Source organism: Carassius auratus, chromosome 15 (assembly GCF_003368295.1).
Source record: "Carassius auratus strain Wakin chromosome 15, ASM336829v1, whole genome shotgun sequence".
In the NCBI taxonomy this organism is placed as follows: Eukaryota; Metazoa; Chordata; class Actinopteri; order Cypriniformes; family Cyprinidae; genus Carassius; species Carassius auratus.
Window position 1 is genome coordinate 6,066,148 of NC_039257.1, and position 20,965 is coordinate 6,087,112.

The window sequence follows — 20,965 nt, forward strand, 5'->3', positions numbered from 1 at the left end:
TACAAGGTCTGACAAGTAATTTTTTTTTTTTTGAAGACTAGTAATAACTTTATTTAATAACTTGAATCCAGTTACATAGAAATGTAGCTTATTCTGAATTAAATACGAAAAATAAGACTGATTAGACTTGGCTTACTAATAGTTTGTCAGTCAAAATAGAGAGGCTAAATTTAAGCACCTGGCCCCAGATTAGTGTTGCTCAGTGTAAGTTTGAGCCTCCATGCGCCCCCTTGTGGACGATTATTTCAACTGAAACATTTAAAACCTTGTGATATGTGCCATCCAATAATTGCCAATGAGTCATTGTTACAAAAATGCATGAGTATGTCCTGTTTAGCTAAGAATGCTGTATTCCACATAGTACAATATAACATTAATGAAGTGAGTGATATGTAGATGTAATTCAAATCACCAAGGAATGTATGGTTGTAATAGTGTAATAGCTATAAATGAGTGTAATAACCATGTAATTACAGTCAGGATGGCCGAGCGGTCTAAGGCGCTGCGTTCAGGTCGCAGTCTCCCCTGGAGGCGTGGGTTCGAATCCCACTTCTGACAAAACCTTTTTCCAGGAGCTACTACAAAACAACTGAATATGATATTTTTATTGTGTGTTCCAACAGAACTAGAAAGAGCATTTTCAATCACAAAAAAACATCACTGTGTTACAGATCACAATCAAACAGAGCTCAAATGTCAATCCTTTCAATTACTTAATAAAGCTTTTTTGTTCAGAACTTAAAGCCATCATAGCCAACACAGCCATCAATAAACTGACTGTATATTTCATCAGTCACATGTCCATTTATAAATGCATAAGACCTGCCAAAAAGCTGTCAATCCAGTCTTTAGTTCTAAAACTAGATTGTTTAATCAAAAATAACATGATATAGAGTTTCATGATTAAATTCTTACGATTTTTAATATCTTACTGTGACTATAATGTACAATACAAATTGTACTCCATGAAACAAAATGCTCTATTTCTACAAAACACACTTTTCTAAAAAACATCACTCCTGAAACAAAAAGATGAAAATAAACAATTAATTTAATCCAATCCAAAGCTGGACTTTTTTTTAAGTGCAATGTCAAGTGTAACTCGCCAGCTTCTCTGTTCTTAAAAAAACCAGTTGGAAAATTATGTTCATCAACATACTCAATATTACAAAAAGAAAAACTAAATTTTAATACTTACAAAAACTATATCAAAAATAATTTTAATTAACTTTAATCACATAAAATTAATTGCACGGATATATTAATTGTACTGTGGCTTTGTAACAGGATAATTGCAAGCAGTGTCTGAATTAAATTCCATGCCAACATCAGTACTTATATCACATGCTAAATTAAGATGGCTGTTCAACAATTCCAGTATTAGATGCATGCGTTCAGCAATTATTTTTCCAAATTTTCAACAGACGAATATGTGCATTAAGAGGACATGGATTATTAGTATTATTTTTCTTTCTTGTGATCACAATAATTTTTTTCGTAATCTCTTTATTTTCTATTTTTACTTTTTATTTTACAATTCTTTGATTTTCAACAGTGCATGGTGAGTCAACTGTTTTTTTTTACAAAGAGGGGAAATAAAATTATGCATGGATACATACTGTGCTGGATTATGTTTAACAAAGTTATGGTAATGCTCAATACAACTGCATGTGTACAGCAAATACAACAACAGAATAAAAGACAACTAAAGTAAGAAATCAGTGAAGAAATTTAGTCCTGAGCATTCTTTCAACAAAGACCAGCATGCAAATGGTAGTCCAGCACAGTCTGGTCACATTTGTTTGAATGAAAACCCAATGCAAATCCAATCTTTTATTGGCAAGGCACTGAACACACATAGAAACGTCTGCATTAAATTAACATTTGCATAATTTTTAATTGTTTTGTGATCATCACAATGCTATAGCTCTACATACTCATATAGCCCATCTGTTCAAATACAGATATCTTGCTTTAAAATAACTTATATCAGACTGCATTTGATTAATCGCTTTAATTAATTACACATTTTTTAATCAATATTTACACTGCAATACAGCCAGTTTTACTACTGAATTCTAGTAACATAAGTATAGTGTCTTTGTAGGGCTACTCAAACAGCAATGGTTTGACACAAACATCTAAAGACACTGTATAGTAAATAACTTGAGCACTCCATATACAAAGCAAAATAATAGTTAGTGCACACAAATAATTGAACTTATTAGATTTCAACAAAAGAAAGTGGAATGTTGTTGCACAGAGTGGCACTTGTTAGGGGCATGCTTAAATTCATTTTTATACACCTACAACTATTTAAGAAACAGTTATATAGCATGATCCTTACCTCTCTATTCGACTCCAAGACATTTGAATCCAATCTAACCATGTAGTCGTGGTAAATGTTAAGGCAGTGAGCTCGTCTGCCACTACTTGGGGTGATGGAGGTCAAAACACTAATAAAACAGTGTAAACATACAACACATAGAAGTTAAATTGTACCAAATCTTATAGTACATTAATTATTTTAACCATTTCTGAGCTGCACGATCATGTCACATAAATAAATAAAGATGCACTAAGTAGTAAACAGCTGATGACTGCAGTTCTACCGATATAAAGTTGGTTCAACGTTTGATGTTGGATATTAGACAGATATTCAGCCACAAAAAAAAAGCAATAAAACGTAGAACTGAACACATTTTGCAGTTTATTTGTTTTAATCCTCCACAACTTGTTGCAACACATAAAATCTCTTGCAGTAGGGCTAGCTAGCACTTTGGCCAGCTAGGGACCGTCTACAAATTATGAAAATGATACGACACAACGATTAATATTTTTTTATATTTAATATATTTTTAATAAATATATTAATAAAAGAAAATCAACATTAAAAAGCATTACCATTTTATAATCCAGTGGTTATGCAGTAGGCTGATTCCAGTAAGAACATTTTTTTGTTCGTAATATTCACAGAAGTGTTACACCAAGAAAGTACACGCTATTGAAATTAAAACCAATAAATACATTTATTTAAAATAAATACAGTCTTCTGTGTCAACCTCAACCTGTGTCTTGTTATTCTTTTCATAAGAACATTTGTTTTAGTCACAGAACTATAACAGAAAACATGCTATTGAAATTCAACAATTAAGACAACGCTGGCAAAGAGTGTTGTTTTGCAGTTGTTTTGACTTGAAATTGAAAATCTAAATTTTAATCAATTTATAACACACAGTTTTATTACACAACTTCAATAGGTATGTCTTGTTACAGATTAGACAAATATTTTGATGGTGGGTTTAGCCACAGGACTATAGTTGAACACATACTGTAGAAAATGAAACTACTACATAATTTAGTGCAAAATAAATACAATCTTATATCACAGCTACAAAGGCTGTGTCTTGTTACAGATTTAATAAAGGATATTTTGTAGTAGTTTTTCATTGTCAAAAGTGATACTAAAGTCATGCTATTAAAATTCAAAAATTGCTTGCTTAGTCTCCAGAATTACTGCTCCCTAGAGGAATGTGCTGCACTAGTTTTGAACAAGTTTGACATTCAAACTTATAAATTCTTCTAAAATCAATAAAGTCTTCTATTTCAACTTCAAAAGGTGTGTCTTGTTTCTGATTTCTAAATGGTCTTTTAAATTCAGGTTTTACACTCACATGTAATTCACATGTAGGCCCATGTAACAAGACACACTTTTTGAACTTGAGATGGAAAACTATGTATTTTAAATAAATATATTAAAGGTTTAAAGGTAAAACTCAGTCAAAACAACTGCAGTATCTTCCTCTAGGTGGCAGGAATACTGGAGACTCTTTGGAAGTCTTTGCAAGCAATTCTTGAATGTCAATAGCATGACTTCTGCATTGCTTTTGACAATAAAAGCTACCGGAAAATGTTCTTTAAGAAATCTGTAACAAGACACAGCCTTTGAAGCTGAGATAGCAAATTGTTTTTATTTTTAAACTAATCCATTATTTGTTTAATTTTTAATAGAATGTGTTCTATTATAGTTTTGTGTCTAAAACCACCTAGAAACCAGTAACAATACACACCGTTTGAAGTTAAGATAGAAAAGAATATTTACTTTACATTGATTGATGTATTTGTTGACATTTCAATACCATGTGCTGCCTTATAGTTCTGTGAATAAAACCCACATTTAGATGTTCATTTATGAACCAGTAACAAGACACGATGGAATACTGCAGGTAACAAGATAATATGGAATACTGTAGGTTCTAAAATGAATGAATAAACAGATTCATATTCAATTCAATAGCGTTCATCCTGACTTACATAGGATAGTAAAAGATGGCTGTAAATATTGTGTTTTATACAAGTAACAAGACACACCAATTTAAATTTACATATCAAACTGTGTGTATTCTAAATTAATTTATTTAAACTTCTGAATGTCAAACTCGGTCAAAACAAGTGCAATATCTTCCTCTAGGGGGCAGTAAACTGCACAACCTTTGTCATGCTTTGCAAACTTTTTCTTAGTTGTTCAATTTCAATAACTTTTGTTGTGCTATAGTTCTGTGAATAAAACCAACATCTAAATGTTCTTGTAAGAACCAGCAATAATATATTATTTAATTAATTAATTAAGTAAGTAATATATATATATATATATATATATATATATATATATATATATATATATATATATATATATATATACATTTCACAAGTGAAGCTTTTAGATGGAATAATTTGTACCTTTTGCTCTTCATTTTGCACTTTGCAGACGGTCCCTATCCTGCACTTTTACATAATAAGGTCTATCAGTTGCAATACCTTAAGGCACATTAAAATAGATAAAAGACATTGTGCGTTCTCTTCTACATTTGAAAACAGTTAGAACACAGCATGTTTCTTTTCATTGTGCTAAATAGTTAAAAGAACTATTGAAGATTTCCGAGGCTGAATCGCTTGTCAAATGTCAAACGTCGAACCAACTTATATCGGTTGAAGACCTTTATATGTAAATACAAAAACTCTATCGGGACATAGTTATTCACATTCCATCATTTATGAATCGTTTAATCAGTATTATCTGAATGACACCAAAAATCAACAGATTTTCGACTTCAGGTGTTGAAAAGCGTAGCTTTCTACGGCGTTTTTTTTTCTTCTAAAGCCACGAATACCGAGTGTATTATATGCAAACATTTTGTCTGTAGCATTCATAAATTAAGTTGTTTTTTACCTTCTCATCTGCCGAGATTCTCCGCGCGCACATCATGTTTTCGGGAGATGACGCGGCCTTGGCACGTGCCGAGCAGAACGCTACACTGCGTTTTTGGGCCAATAAGGAATCATCTGCATATAAAAAAATGTAGGTAAAACGAGGCTAGTTGTCACACAGGTAGGTTGGCTCTATAACAGTAACGTGTATAGTAGGTTTTCAATCTTTTGTCCAACTGTACAAATGTTTGTTTTCTAAAGCAGGACCCTTTTTTTTTTGTTCTTCTTCTTTTTCAAGATTTAGCATATTTTTTCACACCAGCATCAGGGTTATAGTTAAATCAAAGGGAAGATTGAGATTAAATTAAGATTAAAAAAAAAATTGTTACTTAAAAAAAAAAAACTGGAATATTTTTTTAAGAATTGTTTTTAGCTAGTTGTCAAGGCAACTTTTCATTTAGTTTAACTAGAAGTAGGCCTAAAATGACTAAAGAAAAGTAAAATGTCAAAACAATTAGGAAATATTAGAAATACATACAGATAAAAAATCTTTGAAAATATTTTTATTTTTTTTACTAAAATTAAAGTTATCCACACACACACACACAGAGCGGGGTGAGTTTTTAAAGTGAGCACATGACAGTTATGGGTCCAACTTAAATATATTGTATACAGTCGCACCAAAAATTATTCAGACACCAGATATAATTTTTTATATTTTCTTAATAGTGGGTGCAGTAAGCCTACACTATAGTTAGTTATGTAAGTGAGGATAGCAAAATAAAGTAAACTGTGACATATTATACCCCAAAATTCTTCATACAGTTAACTACCAGTAAAATTGACAAAAGTTGGGGAACAACAATTATTTAGATTTTGACCTGACCATGTTTTGCTTAGGTGATATCTGACATTAGCAAGATGAATTTGATGAAGAGTTCTTTTCATATTTTATTACCATTTTCTAAACTATAGCGAATAAACTGTGATAATGTGTGAAATGTTGATGGTGTCTGAATAAATTTTGGTTTGACTGTACATCTATTTCAGAATGCATCCTTGAGAATAATCACTTTTGATCTAAAACAAACTGCTTTCAATTATTTCAGTTATGGCTAGGGAGAGGGTAAGTTGAGCCACATGGAGTTATAGTGTGCCATTGATTATGTCGGAGTAAAACACTTTTTTTTTTTTTTTTTCACCTCATGTTATATCAGAGGAAGAGAGATTGAATGAAAGCGACTTGTGTGAGCCTTGTGATGCACTGGTCATCCACCCAGTGTGTTTTCCTGCCTGTGGCTCAAGATGACTGGTTTAGGCTCCAGCTCCCTGCTACGATAATAAGGACAAAGGGCTTTGGAAAATGGAATGGCTGGATGACTTCTTAAAATTTTTATTTAAAAATACAATACACAATTTTGAAGGCTTTTTTTTCAATTATTAACTGAAAAAAAAAGAAAGTTTAAATTGAATAATAATAATGAAAAAAAAAAAACTGGACTAATAGTACTCAACATCCCACTTATAAATGTTACAGGGAAATACAGTTTCATAAAATCTTCAATGGGCTATTTTCATAAACAAATCCTATTTAAGTTGTAAACATTTTCAGAACAAAATCATGCTAAAATGAATGAAATATAATGTAGAATAACAGTAAAATAATACTTTATAATCATAAAAAGGATGAGCCACTGGCTCATCTTACCACAGGAATTTGGCTCAAATTGCCCCCACTCCATACCATTTTAACAAACTTCCTTCAGTTTAGAACTAACATCATGCTAAAAATATAGCCTCATGTTATATCATATTATAACACATATTATAACTTCCTAAAGCACAAACAGGTGTGATATTTTTTATTGTTCAGACACAAGAAGCATAAAGAACTTTGGACATCAAAAATATTTTTTTGCTTTTTTTTTTTTACTTAAATGTGGTTGCCAATTATTCCATGGGCACCTCTTCATCACAGGGTGAGTAAAATTGATAACTCTTAATATATTTGTGGTCACATTACCAATTTTGTTTAATGTTACAGGGGTGGCTCAACTTCCCAGTTTCCAGTGATTCACAGTTTAATTATAAGTTGCAATAATGGGGCACGTTGTCACCAAATAGACACATGTTGTGGGGTGTTTTACAGTCAAACTGTTCCACAACAACTCAACACCTAAAACCTAGCATTCTTCTATTGTTCAGTATTTCTGTTTATTAGCCATTTCACAATTTAATACTTATTTGACATGGCTTTTTGAAACTCTGCCTATAATACAAGGCCGGCATCTTGGAGTCTACTCTTAGTAAAACTAGCAATATCTAAATGTTCTGAATATAGTGTTTGAATGCTTGTAAATTAAAGGCAGAGTAACACTGGGGAGGTCTGATTAGGTCTATAGCTGAGCTGCAGGTCCAGCACCAGATTTCAAAGAGATGATAACCCTATTGGTTAATCATTAAATCCCAGAATCCATTGCCAGTCTTCTGTAAATAAGATAAATGGCCTTAAGGCACTCACCTTCGTGACGCACCATTTCAGGGAGAGCAGAGCTTTAATTAAGACTGGAAGGTGTTATCTTGCCCATTCTTGGATTAATGAATTTTTACACAATTCATTTTATATTTGAACGGTTATTTTTAGAGTTTCCAATATGCTACAGGTTTATTTTGTGAGCATTTGTTTCTGAGGAAAGAGGAAAAGCAACACACATAGTTGACGGATTGTTTAAATGTTTTTCTGAGATTTATTGGGATGCTTTAGAGATGCGTATCGTTTCAGGAATGGATATATGCATCACATTACTAAACATTAGAATGGGCTGTGTTAGTTTTGGAATGCTTTATGAATTTCGATTTTGAGGGGCATTTTTTTTTCTATTATTTCACTTGGCTGTTTTAATTTTACGTTCCAGTTTTTCTTTTTAATTTCTCCTTGAACATGCCAATGAAAAGAAATATAGGGAGTCCATTGAAGAACGACATGCTTCATCAACCACAAGCGTCGCAGACAAAGAGAGCTTGCAAAAACGCAGATGACCTCCATGCTTCAGTTCTTGTTGACCAAGACAATCTCGGGAAAAACATGTTTTTCAAAGCCAGGCTTGATGAGGAGGAGGATTCTGGCATTAAATCAGGTGGGGAAATCATTGTTTTCAAACTGGCTTTGATTAAAGTACTGCTATGCTTTCAGTTCGAAATTCTCAATCTGTCGCCAGTTTGTTGAGCCATTATACGTTCTGAATAGTTTTGGCACATGTTACGGTTTGAAAGCTATGTGTGTTATTCATTTGGCAGAAGCTGATGAAAGTAATGGAAGCATTTCTTCTGAAGAGGACCTGGGCCACGTGGAATATTCGAAGACGTTCTCTGTGAAACAAACTGTGCCAAAAAAAAGCATCAGTCAGATCATCAAGGACAAGAAGAAACAGACTCAACTCACTCTACAATGGTACTCTCTCATCATTTCATCTTTAATGAAGCTTGCCATTTAAATAATGTACAGAAAGTGGAAGCAAAGAGTGATACTACATTTGGGTTTTGTTGTTGTATTAGGCTTGAGGAAAATTACATCGTTTGCGAAGGTGTCTGTCTGCCACGGTGCATCCTCTATGCTCATTATTTAGACTTTTGTCGGAAAGAGAAATTAGATCCTGCTTGTGCTGCCACTTTTGGGAAGGTAAGAGGAGTTTTTATATCTTCAGTTATATGCCAAACAGTTATTGGAAACATTCTCAGTGCTGTATTATAACTTAAAATGTATTCCGAAACCTATTGCATTTAAGGTGTATTTTAGCTGCTCTGTAGAAAGCTATCAGACATTATCCGCTATTGATTTTGTATTTACAGTTCATAGATAGCGATCATACGATATATTAGAGCTCTATTCTTGTCATTTCAGACCATAAGGCAGAAATTTCCTCTTTTAACAACACGGAGGCTTGGAACCAGAGGCCATTCGAAGTAAGAGAGAGCCAGATGGTCTGGTTTCTGGCTAAAAATATGATTTATTACTATTTAATTTACTATTTAAATGGCTATGTCTAAAGCTCTCCATGTTTGGCTTCTGAATGTTTTTCAGGTATCATTATTATGGTATTGGAATCAAGGAGAGCAGTGCGTATTATCACTCTGTGTACTCTGGAAAAGGTTTGACACGGTTAGTTTTGACCTTCGTCCCTTCAATTCAGCATACAATCGAAAGTCCTTGGATGTTTTGAATAAACTGTAATAGGGCTGCACAATTAATCAAATTTCGAATCGCGATTACAATTATGGATGCAACAATTTACGTAATCGTTCAAAGCGTCAATTAATCGTTCAATGTCCTCTTATGTTTTTCTTCATGCTTAAGATGCATTTTTTTTCTTTCTACACATATAAGGGTTTTTCCCATTATTTTAATTTTAGTTTAACATTAATATGAAACCATTCTATAATATGAAAACATTATAATATGAAGCTATTCATCAAAAAATATTGTATGTATAAGGTTTGCACATTTTACTTTTTATAATTTAAACAAGAAACCAATCCGATGTATAGTTGACATTTGAGGCTTAATAAAAAAGCACTAAATGTGTTATGAGTGTTTTCAGCTAGTTTTTTTTTCATATACAATATGGCATGCAGTTGCATCAAACAAAGGTTTAAACATCATTCAGTGTAAATTGTGATAATTGTAATTAATAATAGCGATTACAATTTCAAGGGAATAATCGACAATTATGATTTTTGTCATAATCGTGCACCCCTAAACTGTAATGCAAGTGATTTTTCAATGGCCACGCTGAGACACATTATATTTATTGATGTTTATTTTCATAATTAATTTACATTCGTTTTATCATATTAGTAATGTCTCTTATGTGTTTTGCGCAGATTCTCTGGAAGCAAGCTAAAAAATGAGGTTTGCAGTTTTACTATATATATACTTTTTTTAAATCAATCATAATTTTTCATATGAAATAGGAATGTTGCACTTCAATTTCAAAATCTCAACATTCTCAGGAAATTGATATATACTGTTCAAAAGTTTGGGGTTGGTATTTTTTTATTTTTTTTTGTAAGAGCTCTCTAATGCTCACCAAGGCTGCATTTTCTTTATCAAAAATACAGAAAAAATGCTAAATATTATTGCAATTTTAAATAACTAATATTTTCTATTATAATATATTTTCAAATGTAATTTGTTCCTTTGATTTCAAAGCTGAGTTTTCAGCAGCCATTACTCCAGTCTTCAGGGTCACACGATCACATGGTGCTATTATTATCATCAATGATATATAAATTCAATGCATCCTTGCTGAATAAAAGTATTGACTGAATAAAAGTGACCCTAAACTTTTGACCCTTTACTATTAAATGGTGGAATACTCATGCATTCTTGCATATTATGAAAGTTTTATATAAATTGCATATGTATATATTTTAAAAATATTGTCATGTTTTGCTATCTACAACAGCAGAATAATATTACTTTAATATTCGCAGGGGGGATTCACCAGGAAATACTCCCTTAGTTCTAAAACAGGAACTCTTTTACCCGAATTCCCAAGTGCACAGCATTTAGTGCTTCAGGAGTCTGTGTCAAAAGAAAAGGTCAGTTGATTTCTATTGAGACCCATTCCAAAATGATGTTTATATGAACTTCTCCTAATTTACTTACCTTAGGTTCTGCTGTTCTTTTAATTTGTTAGGTCGACACATTGATTATGATGTACAAGACTCACTGTCAGTGCATTCTGGACAATGCCATTAATGTCAACTTTGAGGAGGTGCTATTTTAAGCTCTTGAAGTGTTTGTTATCATGACATCTGAATTCTAGACAAATACACGGTAATCAATCCCATTTGTTCCAGATCCAGAACTTTCTGCTTCACTTCTGGCAAGGAATGCCTGAACATCTCCTGCCACTGATAGAGAATCCAGTTATCGTGGACATCTTCTGTGTGTGTGACTCTATACTCTACAAAGTGAGTGTCTTTGAATCATATCAGGCATTACCATTTAAGGTTTTGGGTTCCATTAAAATTTTTTTTTTACCAGGATTTGTCGATGAATAGATAGTTTAAAAGAACAGCATTTATTGATTGCATTTACTTTAGTAAAATTAAAAATGTTTTTGCTGTCAATTTTGGTCACTTTAATGTGTCCATGCTGAAAAAACAAGAACAACAAAATAATAAAAGAATCTTACAGACCCTACATTTTTTGAATAGTAATGCATGTCTCAGTAGTTGATTTTTATTAAAACACATTTAGTAATGCAGTCAAAAGCATTTCTGGTGCACTTTCTACAATAACTTTCTGATTTTATTATGCTGCTTTTCAAGTGCCAGTTATGTGCACATTTTATTATTGTACCCTTGGACTATTGTATATTAAATAAAAAATCAATCACAGAAATATTATTAGATTTCTAAAGCATTAATAATATACAAAGAGTGAAATAAGAGTTTCGAAATTCATCTTTATTCAAATGTTTTCTATGTACTTTTTTACATGAAGTAGACTAATATTTATGATGTCATTTATTTTTTATTGTTTAATTTTTTTTACAGTAGTATGTCATAGTTGTACTGACAAACTGGCTGAACTGTTTTTCACAGGTTCTGATGTTCTCATCCCTGCTACAATGCAGGACATGCCAGAAAGGTTTGTCTGTTAAACTGCTGCATTTGTTATAATTGTTTTTTTTAAGCCATTGACTCAAAAAGATGTTGAATGTGATGTTGTCAAGTGTTTTTGAGTGAGTTTAGGGAAATATCTCCAGTCTTTTGGCAGATATTCGAAGTTTTGCCAAGCACTGGGAACACTGGATGGTGTCTTCCTTGGAGAATCTTCCGGAAATCCTCTCTGAAAAGAAACTGCCAATAGCACGACGATTTGTGTCCTCCTTAAAGAGACAGACCTCCTTTTTACATCTTGCACAGGTAGATATGTTGACAATAAACATGAATAAATCTTGCTTTTGCTAATTTTTTTAATAAAAGTAATGCATTTACATCCTTTCAGATTGCAAGACCTGCACTTTTTGACCAGAATGTAGTGACTTCTATGGTGAATGATATCGATAAAGTGGATCTTAACAGTATTGGTTCTCAAGCACTCCTTTCGATTACAAGTGACCAAGATTCAGACTTCTACTCTGAATGTGAGTTACTGTTGGCTTGGTAGTCAATTTTTTTTTGTTGATATTTTTTTAATCTCATATGTTGAGCCTCAACCTATATTCATGATTTCTTCATCTTATCTCCTAGATGACTCCATTTCAGTGTTTCAAGAGTTGAAAGACCTCCTGAGGAAAAATGCCACAGTGGAGTCTTTCATTGAATGGCTTGACTCGCTGGTCGAGCAGAAAGTTATTAAGGTTAATCGCATTTCAAGCTCTTAGTATTCCGGCTAGCCATGACTTGTAATATTAAATTGCATATTATCTGTCTTCTAGCCCAGCAAACAAAATGGTCGGCCAGTGAAAAAGCGAGCTCAAGATTTCCTTCTGAAGTGGAGTTTTTTTTGGAGCACGAGTGATGCACAATCTCACCCTGAACAACGCTGCTAGCTTTGGTAAACCTTTAGCATGCATTCATACAAACTGCAGTCAGTGATTCGGCTGCTTTCAATTTCTCTGCGTATAATCGGAGCGTAATAGCATAGTTAAATCTGCACTATTCGTTCAGGCTCTTTAGCTGGGGATCTACTGCAGAGAATGAGCCATAAAAGCCTGAACAAACAAAGCTTTATCTTGTGTCGCGCGTGTGTGCCCTGATTAGGGAGCGACCTTTCTTAGTGCTTCTAACATTTGATGACCCTACAGGTGTTCACAAAGCTAAACAGTTTCACCCGGAAGGCCACACATCTGACCTCAGCAAAAGTTTAGTGAAACCCATGGGAAAGTCAGGTTGTGCTCATTGCATTGTGGGATATATATATAATCAGTCATATACCATTCACTGCAAAAATAGTACAAGCAGTGTGTTATTCTGAACAAAGCCAGAGTTTGTGTGCAGCTGAGTGAAGCTACTTTAATAGAGGTCAGATAGCTTTGATTATAATGGTTATTAAGATTTAGGAAGTGATTTTTGCAACATTTAGGTCTACTTAAACAATTAAACCTAGTATAATGTTACTGACAGGCTCGTTCCATCTCATTCGGATGCTTTTGGATGAGTACATCCTGCTAGCCATTGAAACACAATTCAACAACGACAAAGAGCAAGACCTTCAGAATCTACTGGAGAAATACATGAGGAGTGCAGGTACCTTAATCATTTAATTTATCGGCATATTAGTAGGCCTTTTATTCGTTTATTTTACTGTACACTGCTGTTAAAAAAGTTAGATTTGTTGATGTTTTTGAATCACCAAGGCTGCATTTATTTGAACAGAAATACTGTGAAAGCATAATGAATTATTACAATTTAAAATAACTGTTTTCTATTGTAATATGTTTTAAAATGTCTTTTTTTTTCTGTGACAAAAAAGCTGTATTTTCAGCATCTTTACTCCAGTCTTCAGCATCACATGATCCTTCAGAAATCATTCTAATAAGCTGATTTGGAGTTCAAGAAACATTTATTATTATTATCAATGTTGAAAACAGTTGTGCGGCTTAGAACAGAAAATATTTTGTAACATTATAAATGTTTTTACTATCACTTTTGGTCAGTTTATTACATCCTAGATGAATAAATGTATAAATTTCTTAAATAACAAAATACACATTTCTAAATGACCCCTGACATTTCAATTGTAGTGTAGTGTATATGCAAATTTCTTTAACCTAAATGACTGTGATCTTTTCATTTTGACAGATGCTAGTAAGGCTACATTCACTGCCTCCCCAAGTTCCTGTTTCTTGGCCAATCGGAATAAATCCGGTGTGGCGTCCAGTGATTCAACTGTCAAGGATGAGAACCCACCAGATCATGACTTCCTGTCGCTCACAGCTGCACAGCAGGGGCTCGGGGCCAGTACTGTTGTGTACCATAGTACCGATCCCGACAACTTTACTATATCTGGTACTTGAAAACAGCAGCTAACATCAATTTGACACATATTCATGATAAATGTAGTATTATATATATTCTTCGGAAACCTCGAGAAGTAAGTTTACTATACATTTTCTCCATAAGAATATCAAGCAACTCTTCAGATTTAAGATGAATCTTTGATGAAAAGATGAGAAGATGAATTGATTTGAAACCAAAGACTAGGGTTTTTTAAACATTAATAAATCTATAAATTATTTTAAAATTGAATTATGTTTTCTACATCATTGCTTTACAATGTCAAAGCTCATATATAGAAGCAAATTTACCATATAAAAAATTTTCACTCAGAAATTGCTAGTTAATTCCACAAATAATAATAAAGAAATGGCAACACGTTGAATTAAAAATTACATTTTGAAGTATAAAGACTGGAATATTATACTTCAGTAAATATACTTAAGTAATCTTTGTTTTATTTATGCATTCCTTCTCCACAATTATGCTGTTATAGTATTTTAATGTTAATAAATTAATATTTAATATTAATAAAATAGTATTCGCATTTCAATATTTATAAAGTAAATATTTTTCTGTAAAGGTTATAAAGCAATTCAAAATTTCAGTATTTCAGTATTAATATAGTAACAGCATCATTTTGGAGGGAACATGCATAAATCTTTTAAGACAAACCTGAATATACTGTAAAAAATATTTTTCAATGTTGTAAATGAGACAAAAAAAATACTATTTCAGTCTTTCTGCTTCTAAATTTCCCATTTAATTCAATGTTTTGCTGTTTCTTTGTAATTTATTGTGAAATTGAATAGCAATTTCCAAGTAAAAATATTTTACATAATAATTTATATTAACATAATTACTAATATTTTGAAGGTCAAATGGATTACTCGCTGAACAGCGCCCCCCTGATGACCCCTCCGATCTCTCCTGCCATGATCAACCGTAGCAGTGTGATCAACCAGGGCCCGATGGCTGTGAGGACACAGAGCAGCTGCCCCATCCTGCCTCAGGCGTCCTGCCAGGCCTTCTCTGACACCATGTACCAGAGTCTGCACAATACCAGTTCTGGCTCGTACCCCAGCTCCTCTTACTACCAGCCTGTGTTCAGAGCTCAGACTCACACTCCAACATCAGCCTATCAGGCTCGTGCTGAAAGCGGCCGCTACACACCCTTCTCTGGACACCAGCTGACCAAAGACTGCTTCAGCAGCAGCTGCACCGTGTCTCCCTACAGCTCGAGGGATGCAGTGACTGGATACGCAGCCTCAGGTGACCCTGTGATGGATACTGAGGGCGTACAGCTGCTGGACTCCACAGGGTACAGCTTTGGAGGAAGTGCTGCCAGTGGAGATGGATGTTCAGGTCCAGTTTGCAGCTCTGGGCACAATGGTGAGAAAAGCTGAATTATTTTTGTCTAATGAACAAATGTATATAAAAAATATACACAGCTGTTTGGAGTCAGTAAGCTTTTTTTTTTAAAGAAATTAATATTTTTATTCAGCATGAATGCATTAAATTAATCAAAAGTGACAGTAAAGACATTTATAATGTTAAATGTCTTATGTCGTATTAATGTAAAAAAAAAATTAACCTGCTATTCATCAAAAAATTGTGTATGTATAAGGTTTGCCCAAACATATTAAGCAGCACAACTGTTTGCAACATTGATAATAATAAGAAATGTTTATTGAGCAGCAAATCAGAATATTAGAATGATTTCTGAAGGATCATGAGACACTGAGGACTGGAGCAATGGTGCTGAAAATGCAGCTTTGCATCACAGGAATAAATTACATTTTAAAATATATTTGAATAGAATATATAAAAATACTGTAATAAATACAGTATTACTGTTCTACCTTTAAAATAATTATAATTATATATCTTTAATAATATATTTTAAATAATTAAATTAAAAATAAAACAATGAAAGGAAATGAGCATATGCCTGTTGGAAATTGTCCAAGTATTAAGCGTGCACAATGAGCTTTGCTGCTTATGCGGGGAAAGCAAGTTTGAGTCCAGCTCATGTCACATGACATTTATTCTTCCCTATTCTATCATTTTTTGTCCTTTTTCACTGTTCCTATTAAAAAGGTAGCAAAATTGGCAAAAAGGAATTGCATACATGAATAAGGAAAACTATCAAATAAATATATTTAAATAAAAAAGCGATTTACCTTATGTTTATTCCACATAGATTTATCTGTAACACATTTGCAACGCCCAAAAACTGACCTCAAAGGACGAGATTTATCCTGTATTTTAATTATGTTCATATGCTGCTCATTAAGGTAAATATGGCTGTTTTCAGATGCTCCTTTTGAAACATTGATCTTGGGCTTTCTCCTGGTCAGGATATTACAGCAGCAGCGGGTATGTGGACGCTCAGAGGATGGGCACGTTTATCGATCAGCATGTGTCAGTTATCAGCAGCGTGAGCAGCATTCGCTCTGTTTCGGCCTATGCTGAAGTGCACGACCCTCTCAACATCCTAGATGACACCAGCAGGAAGACAACAAGACCTTACTACACTGAACTGTCTGCAATGGGTGCACACACAGCAGGTGAGCACAGAAATCCTGCTAAGGGAGACCGGGGCTAGTTGTCATATGTTTTTATATATATATATATATATATATATATATATATATATGTGTGTGTGTGTGTGTGTGTGTGTGTGTGTGTGTGTGTGTGTGTGTGTGTTATTGTCATTGTATTTACATTATCAAAGTAAGAAGAAAGAAGTCTCTTATGCTCCCCAAGGCTTTATTTTTATTTTTTTTTTAAATACAGTAAAAACTGTAATATTGTGAAACATTATTGCAATTTAAAATAACAGTTTTCTATTTTAATATATTTTAAAAATGTGATATATTTATGTGATCAAAGCTGAATTTGCTTATACATAGTGTGACAACTAGACCCAGCCTCCCTCATATATTTAACAAGGCCTTTACATGGCTATTTATTGCCCATTTTTATCTAAAATATCTTCCATTATGGTCTTATTTTATCGTAATTTTTTCAGGATCCAGCATCGCTCATTCCTGCTCCATCTCGACACCCTGCATGTATGGAGGTCCTGCTCCTTATCACTCCCAGAATGCACTGCTGCCTCTCCAGGGGACCACAGAGATTAGAGAACTAGTGTCATCTTTGCCCCCCATTAACACTGTGTTCATGGGGTCAACTGGTGGGCTGTCCTGACTGAAACCTTATCTGTAATTCAACATCTCTGCTGTACTCACAGAAGGTGAGATGCGTTTTTAGCTCATTTGTATATCTTATAGTACATTTTTCTTTGTCAAATGCATTGGAGACAGGCTAACTGATTCATTGTATTGTTTTTTTTTTTTTGTGCTTATGCCAGGTAATGGCACAATCATATATTTTATTTAAGATGTTGTAGTATTTCATATATTACCATTTCATCATTGTTCTTAATTTGGCATTCTTGTATATACTAATAAAATATATATGTTAATTTTCAAAAGAGGTCAAAAGTTTCTTTGATAAATTATAAACAAAAAAACATCTACACTGTGAACATCTTATATTGTTTTGTAAATGTTTCCACCAAAATAGTCAAAAGAGGATCAGCCTTCAATTACAAATGATACTGTAGCTTTCTTAGAAAAAGCTTTAAGCCATAAAAGACGTTACTAACGCAGACATTAAAAATAGATGAGCATGAAAGTAGCAGAAGGACATTAATAAAGCAGATCTTCAAATCAGATGCAATGAAGGCCTGTTCATACCATGCAGTATTATAGTTTTATTTATATACTGTTAGCGTGTTTATTCATATTTTCACTTAGCTTAATTTTACATTTACATTTACAGTTTTCATTTTAATTTTATTTCATTTTTTATAAATTCTGCGTGTGATTCTGTCATTTTATTAATTGTTTTTTTATATTCTTATTTGTCTAATTTATTTCTTTTTAATTTTTGCTAAAGTTTTACTTCCTTTTTTTTTGTTTTGAGTTTATAATTTTAGTGCTTCGACATAACCTTAGTTTCATTTTTAATTTTCATTTCATTTCTGTTTTATGTATTGATGTAAGATGTTCATACATTGTGACTCTTGGAGTGGTTTATTCATCCCTGGGTTCTTTAAATCCCGCTTTGTTAGTCTTTGACCAGATGGATGCTAATAAATCCATAATCAGATCAGCTGAAATCATATAATTGCATTATAATATATTTGTATGTATGGTGCTGGTGCAAACTCACACAGCTCAGAAGAGGATTTCAGCATTTGTGTATGAGTAAAGACGTGATGATAAATGATAAGACCGGCCACATTGTACTGGCCTTTATCTCTTTAAAGGGAAAATCCATTTCGGGCCTTGGACAGGAACAGATGGCTTGAAATGTAATGATTACAAAATCCTGACGTTAAAATAGTTTAATTACAAAGTCAATAATGCCTCTAACAATTGCCTGGGCTTTAGTGTAAAAACAACAGAAGGCACAACGCAAACTTTGGGACAATGTTTAACCAGAACTTTGCATTAGGCAGGAAGACTCCATATGCAGCTCTGGCAGAACAAAGATCAACAGATCCTGTGTAATTATGACTCTGTGTGTGTGTGTGTGTGTGTGTGTGAGAGAGAGAGTAAGCGAGAGAGATGTGTTTAGTGCAGTAATGTGTGCTTAACTGACTATTCTCACAATCATATTTACCTCTTACACATTTATAATCATTGGCACTCTTCTTACAACAGCTTTCAAATCTTAATTCACATCAGTATGTTTCTTTCTTAGCATATCACTACAGCATGAATATAGCCATCATCCATTGCACAGACCATTTAAGGTTATTAAAAGATATTTCTTATGCTCACTTGCTTTTATTAATGAAAAATACACTAAAAACAGTACATTTTCAAATAACTGTTCAATTAATGTTTTTAATGTAAAACACATAATGTAAACACATGTATTCCTGTGATGCAAAGCTGAGTTTTACTCCAGCATCATTACTCCAGTCTCCAGTGTCACATGATCTTTCAGAAATCATTCTAATTTGCTGATTTGCTGCTATGCAGACTGCATTCAGTTAACACATTATCACCAGGATCAACTCTGCAGTAGAAGTGTTTCCTCAACACTTGAGATTTCAGGGTTGAGAGGAAAAAACCCTACACAGCATGTGTAGCAACACATCCATGGAGGAACTTTATCACTGTGTACAGTTTGCAGAGGAGACTTTTGGCTAGATTTCCCAATAGGGCTTTGTTAACAGGTTGTCAGATATCTTTCTATGCATCAATAGCCAATGGAATGAGTAATAGAGGCCTCAAGATAACTTTTTGCGTGAACTGTCCCTTTAAAGCAGTTTCTGTATAGAGACACATAACATATAATAAGTCTTGACCAATAACAGGGTATGGCTTAAAGGAACAGTTCAACCAGAAATGTAAATTTGCCGATTTACGTCAGGCCATCAAAGATAAAGATTAGTTTGTTTCTTCACCAGAACCGTTTTGGAGAAATGTAGCATTACATCACTTTGCTCACCAATGGATCCTCTGTAGTGAATGGGTGCCGTCAGAATGAGAATAAAACTGCTGAAACAAACACAATCACAATAATACACTAGTAATCCACATGTCTCCAATACATCAATTAACATATGGTGAAGTGAAAAACCTTTTGTTTATTAAAAAAAATGATTAAAGTAACATCACCAGACCTTTTACTCTCAATTGGATTGATTTTGGTATATGGCGAGAAGAAACTCATTTTTTTTCTCCATCTTTTAGACATCTTTTTGTCTAATTCTTGTTTTTTAATTCATGACTCAATGAATGCCACAAGCATCATGATGTCTTATGCTCGGTAGTATTAGGTGCTAGGTGCTTTATGTCCACATAGAGGCAGTGTAGTGCAGGAGATTGAAGACTAATGTCTGGCTCTGAATCATGAACCTGTTCAGGAGCACTTTGGCAGTTTCATACATTATAATCACTGTTTTAACATTAAATGTTAAACGTGTGTGTGTGTGTGTGTGTGTGTGTGTGTTGTAACGCCAAAGTGTGTGTTTTTTAAATATATACACGTTTGCTCATTTGTAAAGATCTTAGTACAGTATAAAGCACCGGCTTAATAAACAAATGTAAATGTATTGTTTTTTAGTGGATCAAAAAGGAAATGCCAAAAATGTGTATTTTCGATCAACAGTATTTGCTTGTTTTGCAGTAAAACATTTACCTGTGAAGCAAAGTTTTATAAAATATTTAAGACTTATTTTTAGATAATATATAAATTTTCTCATCGTATTGGAAAAACACCCTGTGAAACCCATAAAATTGTATTATATTTATAATTATTTATCAAATAAGTTTTATTACCTTGGGCCTTTATATTTTTCCCCACAGTTACCTCATCACAGCCACAAGCTGTCTATCATTTCAAAGGTTCTGACTAACAGGAAGCCCAAGAATTCCACAACTGCGTGTGTCCTAACCTGGAGTGAGAGCATTGTGGGCATTTCTCTCATTGGTGGTAAATGTGTGGGATAATCTCTCATGGGCTCCCGGACAAGAGACGCTCCTGCAGCCCCACAGACAGCAAGATAATTTAGTGCATATAATAAATTCTAAAGTTAAAGAGGATGATATGATTTTATTTGGATGCTTGACAAAAACTAACTAAAAATTAAAAGTGCATCTAGACAAAAATGTTTAGCTCACAGAGGTTCATGTGCCACTTAATGTCTTTTACCTGTTCT

The 20,965-nt window shown here is 33.4% G+C and overlaps 1 non-coding gene and 1 pseudogene across 1 annotated transcript; both read left to right on the forward strand.

Moving 5' to 3' along the window:
• The first annotated feature begins 475 nt into the window (after nt 1–475).
• On the forward strand, nt 476–558 carry trnal-cag (transfer RNA leucine (anticodon CAG)). Its single transcript has one exon. It is a non-coding gene; the product is annotated as a tRNA-Leu (tRNA).
• A 7,210-nt stretch (nt 559–7,768) lies between these two features.
• LOC113114874 (DNA-binding protein RFX6-like) lies at nt 7,769–17,722 on the forward strand (annotated as a pseudogene).
• The last annotated feature ends 3,243 nt before the right edge of the window (nt 17,723–20,965 follow it).